This window comes from Zea mays, chromosome 5 (assembly GCF_902167145.1).
Source record: "Zea mays cultivar B73 chromosome 5, Zm-B73-REFERENCE-NAM-5.0, whole genome shotgun sequence".
Taxonomy (NCBI): Eukaryota; Viridiplantae; Streptophyta; class Magnoliopsida; order Poales; family Poaceae; genus Zea; species Zea mays.
Window position 1 is genome coordinate 56,840,824 of NC_050100.1, and position 19,287 is coordinate 56,860,110.

Here is a 19,287-nt window from a genome sequence, read left to right on the forward strand (position 1 = left end):
GGAGCGAGCCAGATGGGACGCCGGTCTTGCTCCCCGTAGCCTGAGTCAGCTTGGGGTAGGGTAATGATGGCGCTTCCTGTCGACGTGGTCGGTCCGCGCCCTAGGTTGGGCGATGTGGAGGCTCCTCCGAGGTCGAGGTCGAGTCTGTCTTCCGTGGCCGTGGTCGAGTCCGAGCCCCTGGGTCGGGCGAGGCGGAGATCGTCGGCTGAGGCCAGGGCTGAGTCCGAGCCCTGGGGTCAGGCGAAGCGGAGTTCGTCGTCTTCTGGGGCTGAGCCCAAGTCCGAGCCCTGGGTCGGGCGGAGCGGAGTTCGCCGTCTTCGGGGGCCTAGCCCGAGTCCGAGCCCTGGGTCGGGCGGAGCGGAGTTCGCCGTCTTCCGGGGCTTAGCCCGAGTCCGAGCCCTGGGTCGGGCGGAGCGGTGTTCGCCTTCTTCCGGGGCTTAGCCCGAGTCCGAGCCCTGGGTCGGGCGGAACGGAGTTCGCCGTCTTCTGGGGCTTAGCCCGAGTCCGAGCCCTGGGTCGGGCGGAGCGGAGTTCGCCGTCTTCCGGGGCTTAGCCCGAGTCCGAGCCCTGGGTCGGGCGGAGCGGAGTTTCCAATGGGGCCTGAGGCCGAGCCTGACTGCCTGTCAGCCTCACTCTGTCAAGTGGCACCGCAGTCGGTGCGGCGCAAGCGGCGCTGTCCTTCTGTCAGGTCGGTCAGTGGAGCGGCGAAGTGACTGCGGTCACTTCGGCTCTGTTGACTGAAGGGTGCGCGTCAGGATAAAGGTGTCAGGCCACCTTTGCATTAAATGCTCCTGCGATTTGGTCGGTCGGCGCGGCGATTCGGTCAGGGTTGCTTCTTGGCGAAGACAGGGCCTCGGGCGAGCCGGAAATGTATTCGTTGCTGGAGGGGGGCCTCGGGCGAGAGGGAGATCCTCCAGGGTCGGCTGCCCTTGCCCGAGGCTAGGCTCGGGCGAGGCGTGATCGAGTCCCTCGAATGGACCGATCCCTGACTTAATCGCACCCATCAGGCCATTGCAGCTTTGTGCTGATGGGGGTTACCAGCTGAGAATTAGGAGCCTTGAGGGTACCCCTAATTATGGTCCCCGAAAAATCAGTTCATGGTCGTTATAAGAAAGTTGTAGATGTTTTTGTTGTCTTGCGTGTGTTAAAATTTCATAACCATAGGCCTTACAGTTTAGGAGTTATGAATTTTACAAACTGCTTGCTATGTTCTGTCTACCGTCAGAACAGATTTCAAAAACTGTGTTGTTTGATTTAGTTCAACATAGAATCACTTCTTGGTGATTATAAAAGTTATGTAATGTTTTTGCCAAGCTTTCCAAAAAGTCTTGGATCACTCTTTTTGGTGGTCTGAAGATTAAGTTATGGATGTTTAAAGTAGAAAGACTGAATCTGTCCAGTTCAGGACAGCAAAGTCTTCTAGTGTATTTTATCCTTAGTTAAATATTGAATCACCTTGACATGTTTATAAATGATATGTAGACAATTTTATTACCTTTCCAGAAAATCTATAATCACTTTGTTTGGATGTCCGAATCTCTAGTTATGAGTTTTTAAAGTCACAAGTCTGAATCTGTCCAACTCTGGACAGAGCTGTTGTATTAGCACCTTTTGGCCCTGCTAAGTGTTGAATCGTGTTGAGGTCAAAATACCAAAGTTGTAGTTCACCTTTTAAGCTTTCCAGAAAGTCCTAGTTTGCTATTTTTGTATTAATATTTGAAAAGTTATGATTAAAACAAGTAATTGCTATGTTGTTGTCCCAAAAATCTGCAAGTGCGCAGTTGATTGTTTAGTTCACCCTTCTCGCTAAAAATGTTTGGTTTGCTCTTAGTTAATGTAGACTTGCCATGACTAAGCTAGAGATGACATGTGTGTCTTATTTTATATGTTCCTTTCTCTAGTTGATTGCGATATAGGAGTCCCATAGACATTGATACTTATGTTCTCGATTGAACTTGTGTTGTCAGTGATGCCTGTGCGAGATCAATAGGAGAACTAAGGGAAAACCGTAGCGAGTTAGATAAATGTTCATAGCTGTGATGTCCTTTTGTGTTGCGTAATTATACAAAATGTTTGAAGTCTTTTAGTGGTGTTAATGTTGTGCGCGCAATGATATGTAGTAGCTAATGCTATTGTGTGTGGTTGCTTATGATGTCTCGCTACTTAGTATTTAATTCGCTAGCATGTACTTAAAGTATCTTGTGCTATTTCATTATACTCATACATATGCATCTTGCATCTCATTTAGGACCGAGAGGTGATGATCGTGCATGTGGTGTGGTGCCAACCACAAGATGCAGTTGGTGGACGACCTGAAGAATGGACTTAACCAGTGGATGCTCGCCAAGCGAGTACCCACCCCAACAAACACTATCTAAGTGTTAAATTAAAGGCAAGCCCCGGTTTTATGCATAACCATTATATATGCTGTTGGGGGTATGCTTCGTAGCCGAAGATCCTAAAAAGAACACCTTCAAAAGGTCTTCTCAGAAGCAAGCGCCGAAGCTATTATCTATGAAGCTTCGGCACAAAGACAAATCTCAAGATGAAGGATCGAACCGACTTAAAGATGAATTGACTTAAAGACCCATAATGTTTTGTGTCATTATTGTAGTCGATTGTAAAGGACATAAATGTAATTTTGTGCAGGTTGCATCCTGTGCTTATAAATAGGTGAACAGTATCCCGGTACTGTTCACGCGATCTTGTAATCACGGACACGTTACGCCCGGATTATTGTTTTCTGCCAAGATGAAGGTATAAATGTTCGTAAATGTTATGTTTCAATACTTGTATATTCATATAACAAAATATGTGAATATATTTTGTGCTTTATATTTCATTTCTCATTGTTGTCTTAAAAATATGATCACGAAGGTGAAACCTTCGTGATACTTTATTTATGGCCTTCGTCCGAAGCTCATTAAATCCTTGGGGAGATAATGCTTCAGCGGACGAAGGGAATTTATACTTAACATTTTTGTGTTGTCTTGTTCTTAATTCGAAGCATTTGAGAACAAGTCCCCAACATTGGCGCCCACCTCCGGTGAACTCACTTCCACTTTCTGAGCTGATGGCTTCGTTCAAAGCTGGAGTTGCTTCGGCTCCGAAGCTTGTACTCCCGATAACAGGCGGTTCATCTTCAGAGCCGGCTAACAAGAAGCAGAAGAAGGAGGCACAGAGAAGGGTACAACATGTAGGGGTGCAAGGACCCTTCGTCAAGTCAAGATGGTCTCACATCCCGATTACCTTCTCCCAAGAGGATCTTCAGCTCAAGGATTACCCTCACAATGATGCTATGGTTATCTCTTGTGTTATCAAAGGATTTCTGGTCCACAATGTTTTGGTTGACACAGGCAATGCAGCGGATATTATATTTGCTAAGGCCTTCAGACAGATGCAAGAGCCCGAAGATAAGATCCATGACGCCACACATCCCCTTTGTGGCTTTGGAGGAAGGCAGATTGTAGCACTTGGCAAGATCACAATGCCGGTGACCTTCGGATTTATCAACAACACAAGAACTGAACAAGTTGTGTTTGATATTGTTGACATGGAGTACCCTTACAACGCAATCATTGGTCGTGGTACTCTCAATGCTTTTGAAGCAATTCTTCATCCAGCATATCTTTGCATGAACATACCTTCGGATCAAGGGCCTATTGCTATTCACGGAAGTCAGGAAGCTGCCAGAAAGGCCGAAGGAAACTGGACAGATTCAAAAGCAATCCATAACATAGATGGAGCTGAAGCTTGTGAGCAATACAAGTACAGAAGGGAGATGGCTGCTTCGGCCGATCAGCCGAAGCCCATGCTCTTATGTGATGACATAGCGGAGCAGAAGGTGCTATTGGGATCTCAATTGTCCAAGGAACAGGAGAAAACCTTAATAAGGTTTCTGTTCAACAACAAAGATGTTTTTGCATGGTCAGCTAATGATCTCTGCGTAGTCAACAGAGATGTTATTGAACACTCGCTCAATGTTGATCCATCCTTCAGACCCAGAAAGCAGAGGCTTCGGAAGATGTCTGATGACAAGGCCGAAGGTGCCCGGAATGAAGTGAAAAGACTCCTCAGTGCCGGAGTCATCAGAGAAGTGAAATATCTAGAATGGCTAGCCAACACTGTTATGGTAAAAAAGTCCAACGGCAAATGGAGGATGTGTATTGATTTTACTGATCTCAACAAGGCTTGTCCGAAGGATGAGTTTCCATTACCAAGGATAGATTCCCTAGTTGACGCAGTAGCTTCGTCAGAGCTTATGAGTCTGCTAGACTGTTATTCAGGCTATCATCAAATCTGGATGAAGAAAGAGGATGAGCCAAAAACCAACTTCATAACCCCTAGTGGAACATATTGTTATCTTCGGATGCCTGAGGGTCTCAAGAATGCTGGAGGAAGCTTCAGCAGAATGACAGCAAAGGTTCTTCATTCTCAGATAGGCAGAAATGTGCTAACTTATGTTGATGATATCATAGTAAAAAGCACGAAGCAAGAAAATCATATTGCTGATCTACAAGAAACCTTCGCTAATTTCAGACAAGTCGGTCTGAAGCTGAATCCAGAAAAGTGTGTCTTGGGAGTAAAGAAAGGGAAATTCCTTAGTTGCCTAGTTTCAACAAAAGGGATTGAGGCTAATCCAAATAAAATCGAAGCTATTCTTCGGATGGAACCACCAAGCACAAAGAAGGGAGCTCAACGACTGACGGGAAGACTTGCATCTCTGAATCGATTCATATCTAGATCAGCAGAGAGAAATTTACCATTTTTTGAAGTGCTGAAATCAGCCGAAGTTTTTCAATGGGGATCAGTTCAGCAGAAAGCCTTCGATGAGCTGAAGCAGTATTTGATAGATCTAACGACATTAACTCCACCAACGCCAGGGGCTCCCCTGTTGTTATATGTGGCAGCTTCGTACTCAGCGGTAAGTGCGGCACTTGTCCAAGAGAAGCATGAAGGGCAAACCAAAAAGCAAGCCCCAATATACTTCGTCTCCGAAGTCCTTAGTCTATCAAAGAAAAACTATACAGAATTGGAGAAGGTGCTGTATGCTGTTTTGATGGCTTCCAGGAAGCTTCGACATTATTTTCAAGCATACCATATAATTGTTCCTTCTTCACAGCCTTTGAAGGATATTCTGAGAAATAGAGAAGATACTGGAAGGATTGGAAAGTGGGCTGTGGAACTCAATGAGTTCTACATTGATTATGTGCATAGATCTTCAATTCAGTCCCAGGCGTTAGCAGACTTTATTGCCGACTGGACGCCAGGGGCTCAGGAAGAAGAAGCAAGTAAAGATGCCGAAGCTTGGACAGTATTCTGCGATGGTTCTTGGGGAACCTTTGGGGCAGGTGCAACTGCCGTCTTAATCGCACCTTCCAGAGTCAGAACATGCTACGCAGTGAAACTTGATTTTAGTTGTACAAATAATATCGCTGAATACGAAGCTTTGCTTTTAGGTCTTCGGAAGTTGAAAGCAATGGGGATAAGAAGGGCGGTCCTCAAAACTGATTCCCAAGTTATTTCTGGTCATATAGACAAAAGTTGCAAAGCAAGAGATCCGAAGCTTGAAAAATATTTGGATACAGTTCGAAGACTTGAAGCCTCTTTCGAAGGGTTTTCTGTTAAGAATATTTCACGAGGAGAAAATGAACACGCTGATCTACTAGCCAAGTCAGCGGCACAGGGGCTGCCATTACCTTCGGAAGTTTTCTTTGAAACAATAAAAGCACCTTCGGTTGACCTTCTTGAAAGAGCAGTGCTCAATATATCTCCTATTTATAGCGAAGATTGGAGAACTGAGATCATGTCTTTTCTCCAGGGCAATTTCCTTTCAGATGACGAAGCCTATCAAAAGAGAATAGCGGCAAGATCCCGTCCATATGTAATAATAGAAGGGGAGTTATACAAGCATGGAGTCTGCTCTCCATTACTCAAATGTTTATCTAGAACCGAAGGTATAGAGCTAATGAAAGAAATACATGCAGGCCTCTGTGGATCTCACATTGGATCTAGGCCTTTGCTGGGTAAAGTTTTTCGTTAAGGATTCTATTGGCCGAAGGCAGCTTCGGATGCAGCAGAACTAGTCCAAAAATGCGAAGGTTGTCAGAAATGTGCAAGAGATCAAAAACAACCTTCGTCTTTAACTCAATTATTACAACCCACCTGGCCATTGCAAAGATGGGGCCTTGATTTGCTAGGCCCACTTCCACCAGCACAAGGGAATTTAAAATATGTTGTAGTGGCAGTGGAATATTTTTCTAAATGGATTGAGGCGAAGCCTTTAGCCACAATAACTTCAGTTACTGTTCAAAAGTTTTTCTGGCAAAATATTGTTTGTCGCTTCGGAGTGCCGAAGGCCATTACCATGGACAATGGAACGCAGTTTGATGCCGAAGCTTTCAGAGAGTTTTGTGAACAAATTGGCACGAAGATCCATTTTGCATCAGTTCGGCATCCGGAGTCAAATGGACTTGTCGAAAGAGCTAATGGCATTATAATGACAGGAATAATGAAGTTAATCTTCAACCAGCCCAGGGGGAAGTGGCCGGATGAATTAATCAAAGTGGTGTGGAGCCACAACACAACAATATCAAGGTCAACAGGTTTTACACCATTCAAATTGCTGTTTGGTGACGAAGCAATAACCACAGAAGAAGCTAAAGCGGGATCAATAAGAACAATGGCTTCGGCAGAAGACAAAGCTGACTATTCTGTGGCAAAAGATGCTATAGAAGGGATCGGGCTTCAGGCTGTAGAGAATATCAATAAATATCAAGCCGAGACAATAAAATGGTGTGACAGAAAGGTTCGGCTAAAAAATATTAAGCCAGGACACTTGGTACTTCGGAGAGTCACCAACCCAGACACAGAGGGCAAGCTACAGTTGAAATGGGAAGGGCCTTTCCTGGTAGTATCTTCGTCAAGACCCGGCTCCTACAGGCTGAAGGATATGGACGGTAGCGACATTCCTAGATCTTGGAATGCGGATGAGCTTCGACGCTATTATGTGTAACCTGATGTAATCTTTTCTTATTCTTTCCTATGGCACCCTTTTCCTTTCCAAAGGGGGAGAAAGGTTTTTAATGGGGCCATAGCATGTAATTTCTCTTTTTCTTATATCAGCTCTACAAGAGCAGTATCCCCCGAAGATGTAAATGTAAAAACTGGGCATGCGCCATCGAGTACAACAAAAAAAAGAAGAAAAAACACGGCGAAGCTCGAAAGTCGTCCCTAAGGGGATGCAGAGCACGACGAAGCTACAAAAAGCCATTCCTAAGGGAACGCAGCGTAAGTTTTCTGCTCAAAAGTCGTTCCTAAGGGAATGCAGAGCTTACAGCGAAAAGTCAACGCTGATTCCGCCGAAATAAAAGGCGAAGAAGCTCCTAAGGAAGGCTTATAGCGAAAAGTCAACGCTGATTCCGCCGAAACAAAAGGCGAAGAAGCTGCTAAGGTAGGCTTACAGCGAAAAGTCAGCGCTGATACACCGAAAAATAAGCGGTGAAGCCAAAAAATAAACGGCAAAGATTTGTTATTATGGTTTCACATGTGTCTTCAAACATTCATTTGCACGATACATTACATCATACATTTGCATTCATAAACATTCACTTAGACATACATAGGATCATCATCAGCATAACATGCAAACTTGCTTCGGCTTCGAAAGAGAAGGCTTCGGAAAAAAGAGAAAAAGAGGCAATTTTATGCTTCGCTGTGTACGCAAAGAAGGGAAGGTGTTTTTCGCCTATGGCTCAAAAGTATTAATTTCGTCCACACCAAAGCATTTCATACATGGACGGAAAAGTAAGATTATATTACAAAGTGAAATTTAATTACATCATACATTATACAAGTTGTCACAAGAGTTTTTTGAGCTATTTTTACAGACTATTCGAGCTTCGACAGCATCTCTGGAGCTTCTTCCTTTTATTCTGCAGCTTCAGCTTCGGCTTGGTCAACCTGTATGTAAGTACTATAAGCTAAATTCAAAATTCAAAGCAAAAGGTAATCATAAGGTATAATATTGTTACCAGCTTAAGGTGGTCTCGGGCTTCGTCACCAGCTTTCTCTCGCCCACCCTTTGTCCATATCACCTTTATAAATTTATTCGCAATGCTTCGGGCGAGGTTAGGAATATCATCTAGAATTGTTGGTGATAGGCTGAAATTGGGTATGTTGATAATTTTTCCATGCTCACAGCCAGATTTCAGGAACGCAGCAGCAGTGCCCCGAGAAGCTACCAGGGCACAAAAGTCGCCGTGTCCAACAATAACATCATCGAGGTCATCAATCTCACCTTCGATGTGTTCGAAGGCTCCTGGTAGATCTTCAGCCAAAGGAACAAATTCTTCACTACTGGCCCCGACTGAATAAAACACCTTCTTCAGTCGTTGAACACATTGATTGCTGAATTTCAAACATTTGTTCTAAAGGTCTATCAATGATTTTTTCAAAACTAAACCATTCTGGATTTTAGCCTCAAGTTTTTCATTAAGCTTTAGCTTTTCTTGTTCAGAACCGAAAAGCTTCATATTCAGTTCCGTTATTTTAGCTTCGGCTTCCGCTAGTAAACCTTCAGTTGTTTGCAGTTCGAACTCTTTTTTCTCAAAAGCAGCTGTTTGATCTTTTATTTTGTTTTCTAAGTTTTCAATTATAACCTCCTGCTTTTTGTCCTCTAAATCCTGTTGCATCCTTAAAGATTTGCTCAATAGCATACTATGTACACGAACAACCTTCGTTAGAAAACATTTTTTATGAAAATAAAAAGTTAGAGGGAGATTGTTTACCTTGAAATTGGAATAAAACAAACTACCGACGATGTGCTGTCGTCAGTAGCTGTTAATATCGGCTTCGAGCTTCGGGAAACCGATACTCTTTGATAGAGTACCGATAACCTTTGCTCCGATCTGATCTCGTATGCAGCCTAGCTTTTCATCATCAACACCTCCAAAGAGAAGTGCCCCTGGCCGATAGCCGCAAGAAATGGCATAATCTTTTAATTCTTCTTTTTCGGCTTTTGTTAATTCTTGACCAACCAAGCTTTGAAAATTGAAAATTTCATCCTCCAGTGTTTCTTCGGCAATCTCTTTTTTTTTCTCGGCCTCTGGGGCCAAAGTCTCTTCGGTGGTTCCAGCAGCTTCTTCTGCAGCCATGTCTAGCAGAATTTTATCTATATTAAGAGCCACATTTTCCAAATTAATGTCTTCGGTTCTGGTAGCTTCGTCATCTGTGGCCTCCGAAGGTGCAGCTTCAGTGGCTGTTGTGCTTTCAATAGCAGGCACCTTCGGAGCTGAAGCCCTGGGTGGAGTTGCTTCAATTACTTCTGTCACAGTAACAATCCTTTGCCTCTTTGGCCTAGGTGCCTTTGTTTTTGTGGGCTCCTTTTCCTTATGAAAAAGCTTCGTCAGATGAAGCCCCAATGGACTTAGTTTGACAGGCAAAGTTTCAGTCATTACCTTTAGGATTTCCTCTATTTCAGCAGCAGAAGATGTCGCAGAAGTCTTCTCTTCCTCATCAGCTGATTCTTGTTTTGGGGTCGAGGCCTTTCTTTTCTTCAAAGCAACTGCTTTCGCCTCAGTTTCTTGTTTTTTTCTTCTTTGATTGATCTTCATCGTCTTTATTCAAAGCACTAGCCACTCTTTTTCTTTTTTGCCCTTCGGCACCCTTGTCCAGTCGCTCATAGTCAGGATATTCAAAGCCTATAGCATCCATCACTCTGTTTAGTCTTCGTTTCGGACGGGTGCCGAAGGCCGCTGTCATCAATTGATCTTCTTTCTTAGAATAATTTCCAAGAATTTCGTTGCACATTACTTCAATTGTATCCAGCCACTCTTGGCAGGGTACTTTGAAATGTTTCTTGAACTTATAGTGGTAGGGCAACCGAATAAGCTCCCCTTTCTTCTTTTCCCCCTCTAGCTTCGGCATTTCCCACTCCTTCATAGTCAGGAATACTCTGAAGGCCAAAAATTTCTGCACTAAGTCTCTAGTGCCAATATGATCTGCAATTACTCGAAATTTAGGCAATCTGGCTCGGGCTCCCCCGTATCATGTTGCACGGAGGTCTTGTTTCTCCGAAGGTTAGTTCTAACAGACTCTGGACCAATTATCTTCATCTTCGTCAATTTTGACATAAAACCATTCAGATTTCCATCCTACTGGCCATTTGCTCCGGTAACTAATCACTGGGAACTTTGTAGTTTTGCGGTAAGCAAAGTTGTAGCAGCCGAAATTTTCATGCAAACCATCTGCCCTAGCCTTGGTTTGGTAGTGCAGTTCGTGCACTCGGCAAAAACCCTCGGAGAATGGTTCCACCCCCTGGTTTCGGAGGGCCCAGATATAAACACTCAGCCTAACGATAGCGTTAGGCGTCAGCTGATGAAGGAAGATCCCATATTTCTTCAACACGCCAGCAATCATCTTGTTTAGAGGGAATCTTAAACCAGCTTTAAAAAGACTTTTGAAAACCATCACTTCATTTTTTCCCGGCTTTGGGATAGTTTCTTCTCCACCAAAACGAATCAATTCCTTCTTTGCTTCACTAAGATAGCCCAACTTCACCATCTTAGGAAAATCAGCTTTGGAGATGGTGGACTTTCCGAAGTCTAGGTGGCTAGGCTTGCTCGGCACTGCACTGCTGTAATCATCTTCGGAATCAGTTTCTTCAACAGCGGCCTGCCCTGCTTCGGCAGCAGGGACGTCCTCTGTAATCATCTTCGGAATCAGTTTCTTCAACAGCGGCCTGCCCTGCTTCGGCAGCAGGGACGTCCTCCGGTGTTACCAACCCAGAGCGCTTCATTGCTTCCGAAATAGGAACAGTCTCAGCACCTTCGGTCTCATCTCCCTCACGATCGACCCGAGCAGTAGAGCGAACTCTGGCCATTTGATTATGATTTACTTGAAATTTTTTGGTGTTGACTTTTTGTTTTCTCTGAAGCTCTTACTCTTGTGCCGAAGCAGAATCACAAGCGAAGTTTTGTCTGAGCACGATGATTAAGCTTCGGCTATGACTAAAAATTTGGCAGCAAAACAGTGCAATAGCAATGAATGTCGTGGTAACTTCACACCTACCCGTCTGTTTATATAGTGCCGCAGGTGGGAAGGTGAATCGGCAAGGACTCCAGCACTGAACAAACAGTCACCCGCACTCACTGAACGGTGGGCCACAGGGTCCGAGAAGGTGAATCGCTAGCACGCGTGTAATTGGTGCAAGGTGGAGCGCGCACGATGATTATTTTAATCGTTTCTCGCCAACGAGCTCAGGGAAGGTGTTTTTTTGGATCTTCGGCGTCCCGAAGCCTAGAAGACTTTTTCACGGATCAAGCTCGTTACGAAAAACGATCTAGCACCGCGAAGGGGCTACTGTTGGGGGTATGCTTCGTAGCCGAAGATCCTAAAAAGAACACCTTCGAAAGGTCTTCTCAGAAGCAAGCACCGAAGCTATTATCTATGAAGCTTCGGCACAAAGACAAATCTCAAGATGAAGGATCGAACCGACTTAAAGATGAATTGACTTAAAGACCCATAATGTTTTGTGTCATTATTGTAGTCGATTGTAAAGGACATAAATGTAATTTTGCGCAGGTTGCATCCTGTGCTTATAAATAGGTGAACAATATCCCGGTACTGTTCACGCGATCCTGTAATCACGGACACGTTACGCCTAGATTATTGTTTTCTGCCAAGACGAAGGTATAAATGCTCCTAAATATTATGTTTCAATACTTGTATATTCATATAACAAAACATGTGAATATATTTTGTGCTTTATATTTCATTTCTCATTGTTGTCTTAAAAATATGATCACGAAGGTGAAACCTTCGTGATACTTTATTTATGGCCTTCGTCCGAAGCTCATTAAATCCTTGGGGAGATAATGCTTCAGCGGACGAAGGGCATTTATACCTAACATTTTTGTGTTGTCTTGTTCTTAATTCGAAGCATTTGAGAACAAGTCCCCAACATATGCTATTTTACTGCACTTAATGTTTGTAGGATTGTACTGTGCACTTAAGTGTAGGAGTTGTCTGAAACCCTAGTTGCATGAACTCAGGATTCCTTTTGAGATGGATACTAGTATGCTAGGTCGAGTAGTTGCTTTACTAATAAGGGATCTCGGTAGAAGTCGAGTGATTTTTCTAGCACTCGCGCGAGGTCAGGATTTGGTTGTATCCACTTTTCATATCGGAATGATGATGGTTTGTGGACTCGGATCCATGGGGATGTGTTGTCTACGAGATGAAATTGGAATAAGGATTAACGTGCGGATACCTGTGTCAAGTGTTTGAACGTACTAAACATATGCCGAGAAATATGGTAAATCGGTAAGCCTAGTACCTGATTGAACCTGGCAGCAGATTGCCCTCCTCACGCGACCTGAGATGTGGTCTCCCATTCCGGTTATGGTGGGTACAAGTGCGGTCACTACACGACGGCAGTCGGGGTCAGTGAGGCATTGTACGCCAAGGCGGTGAGCCCCTCTCTGCTCACGGGGAATCGATGGGGACGGTTGATGTGTGTGGGGACGGAGTGCCTCGCCACGTCGTGTGTTTAGGTTTACCTTGCAAGGATAAAAACTCGATTCAAATCGTCTGCTTCTTGCAGCTAATGAGACTGCTTGATCCATTGTACTGCATTGAGTAATAAGTGGAAATGAGGTGACTGACAAAAGATGTTGATTGATATAATGTTTGATACCATGTATGATTAGCTAGGTACACATCTAGTCTTAAGAGAATCACACTAAAACTTGGAAAGCTAAAATCTGAATTTTAGACTCAGCTAGTGCTTTTGGCAAACCAAACCCCTCAGCCAAACAGCTGCATGTCTAGAGGTAGAGGAGTAGACTCCTCACACCGGGTAAGTCTAGCTGAGTATTAGTATACTCAGCCTTGCTTGTGGCACAATTTTCGCAGGTACTCCTTAGGATGATTGGTTGATGGTGTGACTTGGCCTTCATCCCTGCCACCGGGATAGACGGTCGAGTGGGTTACTGCTTCCGCAGGAGAGGACCAGGAGGAGTAGCGTGGCCAGGCTTCGCCATGTTACTCGGTTTTCTCCGTTAGTTATTTCCGCTGCATTAAAATTTATGGTTATTATTTCTGAAACTCTAATAATGTAATCACTAATGATACTTATTAAATTTGTGGTATTATGTTTTATTGTATTTCTCTGTGCCTCACCTTCGTGTGGGCTAGTGGTATTCGATCCTGGTAAGTGCCTTTATCGGACTAGATCCGAGGGACTGATGGGTCATTCTGGTTTAAGTGTGTTGCTGCCCTTAAGGGTGCGACTTGGGCACTTAAGCTGGAATAATTCAGGCGGTTCCGCCACACGTTCCCTTAGGAAAACCACCATATTTTGATGGTGAATATTATTGTATGTGGAGTGATAAAATGAGGCATCACCTAACTTCACTCCACGAAAGCATATGGGATATTGTTGAGTTTGGAGCGCAGGTACCACAGGTGGGGGATAAGGACTATGACTCGGACGAGGTTGCCCAAATACGACACTTTAACTCCCAAGCAACTTCTATACTCCTCGCCTCTCTATGTCGAGAGGAGTTTAATAAGGTGCAAGGGTTGAAAAGTGCTAAAGAAATTTGGGACGTGCTCAAGACCGCGCACGAAGGAGATGAGGTGACCAAGATCACCAAGCGCGAGACAATCGAGGGCGAACCTGGTCGATTCGTCCTCAACAAAGGAGAAGAGCCACAAGCAATGTACAACCGGCTAAAGACCATGGTGAACCAAGTGCGCAACCTCGGGAGCACCAAATGGGATGACCATGAAATGGTCAAGGTTATTCTTAGATCCCTCGTATTTCATAATCCTACTCAAGTTCAATTAATACATGGGGATCGTAGATATAAACTAATGTCTCCCAAGGAAGTCATTGGTAAGTTTGTGAGCTTTGAGCTTATGATCAAAGACTCCAAACACATCGTCAACTTGGAGCAAGGCGCCACCTCAACACCCGAGGTGCAACCCATCGCATTCAAGGAAACGGAAGAAGAGAAGAGGGAGTCTACACCAAGTAGGCTTCCAATCGACGCCTCCAAGCTCAACAACGAGGAGATGGCGCTCATCATCATGAGCTTCCGCCAAATCCTCAAGCAAAGGAGGGGGAAGGACTACAAACCCCGCTCCAAAAGGGTGTGCTACAAATGTGGTAAGCCCGGTCATTTCATACCTAAATGTCCAAACTCTAGTGGAAGTGATAGGGACGACGACAAGAAGGGGAAGAAGAAAGAAAAGAAGAGGTACTACAAGAAGAAGGGTGGCAATGCCCACGTGTGTCGGGAATGGGACTCCGATGAGAGCTCTACTGACTCCTCCTCCGACGAGGACGCCACCAACATCGCCGTCAACAAGGGCCTCCTCTTCCCCAACGTCGGTCACAAATGTTTCATGGCTAAGGATGGCAAGAAAAAGAAGGTACACTCTAGAGCCACCCCCAAATATACAACATCTAGTGATGAGGGTATCTCTAGTGAAGACGAAGCTAATTTATTTACTCTTTTTGCCAACCTCAACATGGAACAAAAGGAAAAATAAAATGAACTAATAGGGGCTATTCATGAGAAGGATGAACTTTTGGATAGCCAAGAGGAATTCCTTATTAAAGAAAACAAAAAAACATGTTAAATTGAAAAATGCTTATGCTCAGGAAGTAGAGAAATGTGAAAACCTCACCAAAGAGCTTAGCATTTGTCATGACTCTATTTCAAACCTTAGAACTGAGAATGCTAGTTTAATTGCTAAGGTTGAAAAGTTAAATGTTTGTAATGATTCAATTTCCAGTCTTAGAAATGAAAATGCTAGTCTAAATGCTAAGATTGATGAATTGAATGTTTGCAATGATTCTATTTCCTGTCCTAGAACTGAGAATGCCATATTACATGCTAATATAGAAGAATTAAATGTTTGCAAACCTTCTACATCTACTGTTGATCATGTTTCCATTTGCACTAGATGTAGAGATATTAATGTTGAAGCTATTAATGATCACCTTGCTCTAATTAAACAACAAAATGATCATATAGCTCAATTAACTGCTAAAATTAATGAGCATGAAATTGAAAATCAAAAGTTTAAATTTGCTAGAAGCATGCTCTATAGTGGGAGACACCCTGGCATTAAGGATGGCATTGGTTTCCAACAGGGAAGCAATGTCAAGCTTAATGTCCTGGCATTAAGGATGGCATTGTTACTGTCTTAGAAGAAGTGATGATTCCGTAGCATTTAAGGGAGTGTTAGAGGGTCAGCTATACTTAGTTGATTTCACTAGAGCTGAACTCGACACTTTCTTAATTGCTAAGACTAACATGGGTTGGCTCTGGCACCGCCGACTAGCCCATGTTGGGATGAAGAATCTTCATAAGCTTCTAAAGGGAGAGCACATTTTGGGAATAACCAATGTTTATTTTGAGAAAGACAGGGTTTGTAGCGCATGTCAAGCAGAGAAGCAAGTTGGTGTTCATCATCCACACAAGAACATCATGACGACTGACAGGCCACTAGAGCTACTCCACATGGACCTATTTGGCCCGATCGCTTACATAAGCATCGGCGAGAGTAAGTACTATCTAGTTATTGTGGATGATTATTCTCGCTTCACTTGGGTGTTCTTTTTGCAGGAAAAATCACAAACCCAAGAGACTTTAAAGGGATTCTTGAGACGGGCTCAAAATGAGTTCGCCTTGAGGATCAAGAAAATAAGAAGCGACAAAGAAACGGAGTTTAAGAATTCACAAATTGAAGGCTTTCTTGAGGAAGAGGGCATCAAGCATGAGTTCTCTTCTCCCTACACGCCACAACAAAATGGTGTAGTGGAGAGGAAGAATAGAACTCTATTGGACATGGCAAGAACCATGCTTGATGAGTACAAGACTTCGGATCGGTTTTGGGCCGAGGCGGTCAACACCGCTTGCTACGCCATCAACCGGTTATATCTTCACCGAATCCTCAAGAAGACATCATATGAACTCCTAACCGGTAAAAAGCCCAATGATTCATATTTCAGAGTCTTTGGTAGCAAATGCTTTATTCTTGTTAAAAGAGGTAGAAAATCTATATTTGCTCCTAAGGATGTAGAAGGCTTTTACTTGGTCATGACTCAAACACAAGGGCATATAGGGTCTTTAACAAGTCAACTGGACTAGTTGAAGTCTCTTGTGACATTCTGTTTGATGAGACTAACGGCTCTCAAGTAGAGCAAGTTGATCTTGATGAGCTAGATGATGAAGAGGCTCCGTGTGTCGCGCTAAGGAACATGTCCATTGGGGATGTGTGTCCTAAGGAATCCGAGGAGCCTCCACATGCACAAGATCAACCATCTTCCTCCATGCAAGCATCTCCACCAACTCAAGATGAGGATCAAGCTCAAGATGATGAAGATGAAGATCAAGAGGAGCTACCTCAAGAGGAGGACAATGATCAAGGGGGAGATACAAATGATCAAAACAAGGAAGATGATGAGGGTCCAAGACCGCCACACCCAAGAGTCCACCAAGCAATCCAACGAGATCACCCCGTGAACACCATCCTCGGCGACATTCATAAGGGGGTAACCACTCGATCTTGTGTTGCTCATTTTTGTGAACATTACTCTTTTGTTTCCTCTATTGAGCCACACAGGGTAGAGGAAGCACTTCAAGATTCGGATTGGGTGCTGGCGATGCAAGAGGAGCTCAACAACTTCACGAGGAATGAGGTATGGCATTTAGTTCCACGTCCTAACCAAAATGTTGTAGGAACCAAGTGGGTTTTCCACAACAAACAAGATGAGCATGGTGTGGTGACAAGGAACAAAGCCCGACTTGTGGCCAAGGGATATTCACAAGTCAAATGTTTGGATTTCGGTGAAACCTATGCACCCGTAGCTAGGCTTGAGTCAATTCACATATTACTTGCATATGCTACTTACCATGGCTTTAAGTTATATCAAATGGACGTGAAGAGTGCCTTCCTCAATGGACCAATCAAGGAGGAGGTCTATGTTGAGCAACCTCCCGGCTTTGAAGACAGTGAGTACCCTAACCATGTCTATAAACTCTCTAAGGCGCTTTATGGGCTCAAGTAAGCCCCAAGAGCATGGTATGAATGCCTAAGAGATTTTCTTATTGCTAATGGGTTCAAAGTCGGCAAAGCCGATCCTACTCTCTTTACTAAAACAATTGCCAATGATTTGTTTGTATGCCAAATCTATGTTGATGACATTATATTTGGGTCTACTAACAAATCTACATGTGAAGAGTTTAGTAGGATTATGATTCAAAAATTCGAGATGTCTATGATGGGGGAGTTGAAGTATTTCTTAGGATTTCAAGTCAAGCAACTCCAAGAGGGCACCTTCATTAGCCAAACAAAGTACATTCAAGATATTCTTACCAAGTTTGGGATGAAGGATGCCAAGCCCATCAAGACACCCATGGGAACCAATGGGCATCTCGACCTCGACACGGGAGGTAAATTCGTAGATCAAAAGGTATACCGGTCGATGACAGGTTCTTTACTCTACTTATGTGCTTCACGACCGGATATTATGCTTTCCGTATGCATGTGTGCAAGATTCCAAGCCGATCCTAAGGAAGTTCACCTTAGGGCCGTAAAACGAATCTTGAGATACTTAGTTTATACTCCTAAGTTTGGCCTTTGGTACCCCAGGGGATCCACTTTTGATTTAATTGGTTATTCCGATGCTGATTGGGCAGGGTGTAAGATTGATAGAAAGAGCACATCAGGGACTTGCCAGTTCTTGGGAAGATCTCTGGTGTCTTGGGCTTCTAAGAAACAAAATTTTGTAGCTCTTTCTACCGCCAAAGCCGAGTATATTGTCGTAGGCCATTGTTGCGTGCAATTGCTTTGGATGAGGCAAACCCTTAGGGACTATGGTTACAAATTAACCAAAGTTCCTCTCCTATGTGATAATGAGAATGCAATCCGCATGGCGGATAATCCCGTTGAGCACAGCCGCACTAAGCACATAGCCATTCGGTATCACTTTTTGAGGGATCACCAACAACGGGGAGATATCGAGATTGCTTACATTAACACCAAAGATCAATTAGCTGATATCTTTACCAAGCCATTAGATGAGAAATCTTTTATCAAACTTAGGCATGAGCTAAATATTCTTGATTCTAGGAATTTTGATTGATATTCTGCACACATAGCTCATTTATATACCTTTGATAATATCTCTTTCATGTGCTATGACTAATGTGTTTTCAAGTGAATATTATGCTAAGTCATAGATTGAAAGGAAAATGGTCTCCTTGGCGAAGACAAAAGGCTTCCACTCCACTCCATCGAATTATTCATCCTTCGCCGTCGCTCCACAATGCTCTCCAATTTGGTATAACCTTCACTCCTATATTATTCACCAAAGGGGGAGAAAGTTTGAAAAAAGGGCTTATATTTCACTCACAAGTATCCGTTTTTGGCGATTCATGCCAACGGGGGAGAAAGTATTAGCCCAAAGCAAAAGGACCACATCACCATCGATTTTAAAAATGAAGTCTTTCAAATTTGTATTAAAAGAAGGTTTTTCAAATGGTATCTTATTTTTGATAGAATTTTTCAAATTGGTATAACCCCTTTCAAAATTAATATCTAAAACCCTCTTGAACACTAAGAGGAGAATTTCATTGAGGGGGAGTTTTGTTTAGTCGAAGGAAAAGCATTCGAAACGGGGGGAGAAAATTTCATATCTTGACAATGCTTCTCAAAATCTTATTCATATACCTTTGACTATTTGCAAAAGACTTTGAAAAGAATTTCCAAAACATTTGCAAAACAAAACAAGTGGTGCAAGCGTGGTCCAAAATTTTAAATAAGAAGAAAGCCATCCATGCATATCTAGTAGAAATAATTATTGGTTTCATTCAAAGCAACCTTTGCACTTACCTTATGTAAACTAGTTTAATTCTACACTTTTATATTTGCTTTGGTTTATGTTGGCATCAATCACCAAAAAGGGGGAGATTGAAAGGGAAATAGGCTTACACCTTTTCCTAATTGATTTTGGTGGTTGAATTGCCCAACACAAACAATTGGACTAACTAGTTTGCTCTAGATTATAAGTTTTACAGGCGCCAAAGGTTCACAATAAACCAATACAAAGTTCAAAGAAAGGGTTCAAAAAGAATGGAGCAAAGCAACCGAAGGCTGCCCTGGTCTGGCGCACCGGACAGTGTCTGGTGCACCAGGGAACCCAACTCTGAACTTGCGACCTTCGGGAATTCTGGGAGCCGCTCCGCTATAATTCACCGGACTGTCCGG